Raw genomic sequence first — 6,372 nt, 5'->3', positions numbered from 1 at the left:
GTGTGTGTGTGTGTGTGTGTGTGTGTGTGTGTGTGTGTGTGTGCGTGTGTGTGTTTGACAAGGTTTTACAGTTTTTGGTGCAGTAGATCCAGGGTTATCCAAATTATAACACACAGTAGCAAAGAGTCAACTTACTCAACGGAACTTTGTGATGTCACACAATCACTCAGTCAAAAGCAATGGATCCTTTCATGGCATTTTATTTTTGCATTTCTGAAAGAACCCTTTTTTTGTGAATTGGCACATTGATGCCAGAAAAGCATTTCCTTCCTTAGATATGTTGTCAGGAAACTACAAATATGACTTGGAAGTCATGATAACTTTATGGATAAGTTTGAGCCCCAATCTCTTGAATAAATATCTAAAATGATGCATTCATTGTCAAAAAGCAATTTAGAGAAAACATCAAGTTATACAATAGTAATTGAATGGTGTAAAGGAAGGAAGCCTATTTCATCCTCACGGACTTCTTCTCCCCCATGCTGCCTATCCTCTCTGTCTTCTCTACAGTGATGTGGTTAAGGTCCTGCCAGGGAGAATGTCCAAACACTCCCTGCTCCCTGCACATCAAGCACAAATATTTCATCAAGCTCTGGCACTTGGAGAGCTACACTGTTTATGATCTTCCTCCGTGGGATTCAGAAATGATCCCAGCAAACACTCTGACATAGATGGATGAGAGAGACGCAAATGTGACAGCCTGCGCTGACAAATACAGCACCCAAATGAAGGATAAGACATGTCAGACATCTTCAGGCCATTTTGTGAGTCTTTTAATTTCATAAGAAGCGTGCAGTACTTAAAGTGGAAGAGTATTTCACATGCATGACTTTTTCATGAATCAAGTCTTAAAGAAGACGTTTGCTGCAACAGGTGGATTCACTTTCCTGACTTTGTGTCTGAACCCGGAAGGGCAGCATGCCGGATAATCCTTTGTGTTGCCACCTAAACCTCTACACAGCCGCTTTGTCTTTCATTAGAGCTCATAAGCCCTCTGATAAGCGATGCTTTGTCCGGCGGGCGGCAGACTGATCTTGGCAGCTGCACCGCACCGTTTCTCTGGTCTCCGAGGACGAAAGATGTGAATCACATTTGGCCTCTGCGTGCTCTGCCCTACGAACGCAGGCATCTACTAAAACAATCAGGTTCTCTTTGTGTAAGAATGGTTCGATTTTTCAAACACATCCTCAAGGATTGAAGAAGCCTAAGAGTTAAGGGGCCGCCCTCCATCCCCAATGCTGGTTAAAGCACCCCAAGTAGTTGTAAATGCCTTAACGTCACACATTGTTTCTTCCAATAACAAAAATCACTCAAACCTCTCTCACTAACAACCGGACAGCACCTGGGAAATTACATTACACACAACTAAAACATTGACCTGGTTCTCCTCACTGTGCCCAGGGTGCGTTCCTTGGATACCAATGTCCCCAGACAGCTGTGGAGGAACATTTTCCTGCTAGGCTGGAATTGAGATACTGGGACCAAAATAAAATCTGTATCAGCCCATATAAAGACACACTGCTGTTCTGCTGCCTGAAACTTTTCTCCTTATCCCTGGATTAAAAAGAAAAAAAGAAGCAATGCAGGCGTGATCAGCATGATGAAATCCCCTCAGAAATGTAAGATCTTCCATGAGGTGGGGGTCCTCCACGTAAAAGGAATCCCTTAATGTAAAAAAAGTAGAATTAATGCTGATGTGCAGCCCCTGCACAGGTGCATTCAGGGCTTGTACCAATCCAGTTTTGCTAGTTTAACAGCAGATAAAAAAGGGTCTGTGCGCTGGGTGCATGGTTCAAAAGGGTTGTACTTAATGTCTTCATTAATTCGTAGGTGTGTTTTGGGCATAACATGCATTAAACCATCAGTGCCCACCCCGACCTCCTTCCTATGCATACTTTGATTAGAAACCTATTTGTGATGCATCAAAAACAATGCAATCCGCTAGAAAATGTTTGTTGGGAATGCAGTTTTTAGTCGTATGGGAATGTAATTTTTAGAAAAACAGGGCTGTCTGCGCTAAACTTCCCGTCAGTCAAACTGTATGGTGGAACTTTAGGATAACTTCTGCAGATAAAGTCTCTATAACTGCAACAGGCTTTTCAGCCTCTCAAAAGGTCCACATTTCTCAAGGAATTCCCTCATAAAACTGGTTTCTCATGATTTCCCCTCATTTACCTCACACAACGCTCACAATTAAAAAAGCATTTCTCTCCTGCTCTTTTCTGTTTTCTTGGAAAAGAGACGCCGTTTTAAAGATGCCGCCTCTCAGAAGTTTTTATCTGTTGTGTGGTTTCCTTCAGCGACTTTCTATGGGATGAGAAGTCATAAAGCCCCCCCCCCAAAAAAAAACATGCATATGCACACGTAAACACAAACGGGGCTCAGTTACTCAGACGCGCAGAAAAACCCACACCGCAATTGCAAACCACATCCCATCGGGGGGCAAGTAAACAAACAGGAGGGCAGGAGGATGGAGAAAGTGAGTGTGAGTAAGAGAGGAATGAAGAGTGCACGTGCTGTTCCTGCTGACAACCAAACCTTCCACCAAGGCTTGAACACAAGCGGCTGGACAGCTACGTTCATCAGAGACCTGGGACGAAGAGGAGGGTTTGATCCTTGTTTCAACAGCCACCTCCCACTGCCATGCATCTCTCTCTCTCTCTCTCTCTCTCTCTCTCTACCCTTAAAAAGGCAGCAGGGACAGAAGATACGCTTCTGCAGAGCAACAGAGAGAGGTAGTCTGTCAGAGTAAAGACACAACTCTGCTGACAGCAATAGTCCCATTCCCATCCAAATTCAGTTCATTAATTTAACTGCATTAACAGAAAATAGGCGTAAGAAAATACTAATTATTGTGTGCTTCCATTTACAACTGCAAATAAAGAGTTAGAAATCTTCTAGACTATATCAACGACGTTTCATTCATGGAATTGTGCCGGTGCCGCCGCTTTCTCCACTTTCTACGTGTTGGCATTTTAAACTCCGGCTGATTTAGGGGAAACATCCTCTGAGCTAGAACCAAAAATCTAAGTATGTGTTCCTTTTTTTTGGGAGTAAAATTCTCATCACACACTCAACAAGCCATTTTGATTCCAGAACTCGCCTCCCTACGTACAAAGTTTCACCAAAACATCTGGCGCTTAGCACCGCCCAAGACCATTGTGATAGGGTTAAAGAAATGTCAATAAACCAGAGCACCTTTTCCCTCCCATCCTGGAAACCAGACCTTCCTTTGCAGCGCTGTAGAAGAAGGTCTGGCAATGCAAGACTAGAGCTTTTCCGAATTGAAAACGCACTTCAAAAACACGCTGACTGTTTCTGGAAAAATACAAAGGCCTTTCAATCACTTCGTCAACACTTGTGAATGGAGCAAGTAAGAAGGGAGGAGAGGAGGAAGGAGGGAGGAGAGGAGAAAGGGAGTAATCCAGATACCCAGTTGATGAATTCAAATTTGGGTGAGTTTGTGGCTAAAACAGCCAGCTGCCTGTGCATGCTGCAGCTCCAGGAGGAATAGGATTCCAATGAGCACACATCTTCAGGGCTATACAATAGCTGTCTAAGGTCACACACTGTGTTCTCAAAGTTTGTTTGATGCTGCACGAGGGTTAGTGGATTAGCAGTGTTTACTACAAGCAAGACAAGACAGCTTCACACAGGCTGACAATCACAAGAAAGTAAACTGATGTGACTTTAAAATCCCGCTCTGAGCAAACACTTGCAGAGAGACGGTGTTTGCTCCGAGCGGGATCTTGCTGTATGGAAAACAGCCTCCATTAGGAATCAACAAAGCCTCTGAAGGAATTTACAAATCAAATTTCACTTTGGCTCGGCTGCTTACAGATCTGTCAGTTTCACACTGAAACCTGTAAGTGCTGATGACATTTACACATAAAAAAAGTTAGCTTTAACATAGTCTTAGAAAACAGCCTATTTTTATTTCTTTACTTCACCATGTCCCAGCAGGTGAAGTATTCCATCACAGAATTTGCAAGTCTACTTTAAACCCTTCCTACCCGACTCTGAGACAGCTCATGACAACGCTGAGTCACCATCTGTATGTCCAACTTCCCCACTCTGGAACAGCATGTTCTCCAAAATTCACTTTTACACTTAAATATGTCAACGTGTGGAAGCAAGACACACATAATACAGTTTCAAGCCAAAACCCTATTTTTGGTTGCCTTATGGGAGTATAGACCAGTAATCACAGTAATCTGAAGAAATCAGCTAAAATGTAGGAATCATGAAGGAACCACTGTAAAGTCTTTAAACCACCAACTTCTAGATCTGGACATTTTCAGAACTTCTTGGCCAACAGATCGGTTTGAAATATTGCAAGGAAAGAATCAACTTCAAGAGAACTCAGACAGATCAAGGCAGAGAGGAGAGGAGACAAGACTGCAAACAATCTTCCTGTTTCTCACCACATATTCAGGTTTAGTTAGAAAAAGGTAAGAACGGCTCTGAGCCATGTGTGACTGCGATGTCCTGGGTTCCAACATTTTATCAAACTGAAACCAACTTAAAACTAAACTGAAACTATAAAAAACACATAAATTCAATAAAAAAGTGAACGTAAATCATTTCAGTTTTTTAGCTATGATATATCACTACTAAAAAAAGGAGACAGTAGGAATTTCTGTCAATGCTCGAGGCATTGAACCACAGAAATTGAAGAGAGTTGACATGACATGGCGCTGTGCTGTAATTTTAGCCCGAAGATTAAACAGATATTCTCCATCCATGTATTTTGTATACATGTGGCTATGTGCAACAGAGACAATATACTTTGAGAACAAACTGAAACTACTGTAAAACAAAAACTAAATCTATAAAAAAATAAACCTTTTTGAAAAACTAAAACTAGCAAACACACTTTGAAAACTAACCAAAAGTAAACTAAAACTAAATCCCAAACTATGAAAACTATGAAACATGTAAAACTATTCTACCCTTGGCTGGGACCTGCCCTGGGACCTGTGGTCACCCGTCAGCACCAAGCCCCCCCCCCCCGGTCCTCTCTTCTCCCAGAGCTTTGTGACAACGCACAAACATCAAAAGGACATTTGCAAGCAGCCTGTCCTCTAGTCTGTGCGTGAGCGCTGACTCGCTGATCCACTCACTTCATCATGACTCCTCAGCGGCGCTCAGAGTTCAGGCTGTCAGCCTCCTGCACTCGTTTACCCTCTCCTCTCTCTGAATCCCAATCGCTTCGGGAAGCAGAGCCGACGCTACGACGGAGGCACAACATCAGCAGTAACACCACCTTCAGCCGTGCTGACTGAGACTACTGACATCACGAAGACATATGTGCTGGATGAGATAACACACACACACACACACACACACACACACACACACCACACCACACACACACCCCAGCTGCTCAGACACAAGCAAACACATATTGAACCGCCCTCCCCTTGCCCACCCTCCTTCCTCTTCCTTTCTTCCGGCAGCAAGCATCAGTCAGCAGAAGTCCAGTCTCTGTGGTGATGGTATCCTCACGGATGCCACATGAAGTGTCTTTTCTTCTCTTCCTCTCTCCCCCTTTGGTGCCAGGGATCCCAAACGCTGCTAACAAACACAGCCCGCTCTCTCACCCCTAGAGCAGAGAAACTGCCTTCCACAGTCCTGATCACAATGCAGTGACTCCAGCAGACTACGCAGGTGTTATTGGCAGAGAGCCTGCAGTGGCGCTGCTCGGCCTCCGGGGGGAGCCGGGTTAAGAGGAGAGAGAGAGAGAGAGACGAGATGCAGAAGTGAGAGGAGAGAAGAGAGTCAAACTCTGCAGAACTCACTATGCAGTAGTTGCGCTGGATTCATCAAGACACATCCATTGAAGGACTGTTAATGTATGGGCTCTTTAATCAGGGCATCATTCCAACGCTGTCTAATAAATTAAGGAGTTAATGGCATTCAAGGGGTTTGTGCATATAAATAGTATACAATCACTTGGAAGACATTTAGCTGTGTTATGCTGTTTCAACCAGGCTAGCCAGGAGGAGAGACTACACTGGCTCCAAAAACCTCAACTTGGCACCGGCGGTGCTCCCACATGGGTCCTAAATGTAATTAAACACAACATAAAGCTGCATTAACTAAACGAGCGATGAGCCAACGGGATTGATGGAGTCGTGATGTTATGGAGCTTCCTCCATGATTCTCTGCCCCGTCGCTGTCTTGGGGCCAGTGGTGGAAGAAGTATCCAGATCCTTTACTTAAGTACAAGTACTAATACACTACTGTAAAAAATACTCTGTTACAAGTGCATTGAAAATGTTAATTAAAAGTATGTCAGTATCATCAGGAAAAAGTGTGTGTGTGTGTGTGTGTGGGTGGTTCAGGACTGTGTGTGTAAACTAACCAAGT

General features: G+C 43.8%; 1 protein-coding gene across 13 annotated transcripts in view; it reads right to left on the bottom strand.

Moving 5' to 3' along the window:
- nav3 (neuron navigator 3) overlaps nt 1-6,372 on the bottom strand; it is a 223,688-nt gene that overhangs the window by 162,943 nt on the left and 54,373 nt on the right. The window contains exon 1 of one of the 13 annotated variants that reach the window (XM_032505792.1): nt 70-152. The exons of the other annotated variants lie outside the window; for them this stretch is intronic. The gene's annotated coding sequence lies outside the window, so the exon portion shown is untranslated. Of the gene's footprint in view, nt 1-69; nt 153-6,372 lie in introns of those variants that run through there. 13 annotated transcript variants of the gene reach the window in all.

The sequence above is a fragment of the Etheostoma spectabile genome, chromosome 23, assembly GCF_008692095.1.
Source record: "Etheostoma spectabile isolate EspeVRDwgs_2016 chromosome 23, UIUC_Espe_1.0, whole genome shotgun sequence".
Taxonomy (NCBI): Eukaryota; Metazoa; Chordata; class Actinopteri; order Perciformes; family Percidae; genus Etheostoma; species Etheostoma spectabile.
This window is presented reverse-complemented; position numbering and strand designations above follow the sequence as displayed.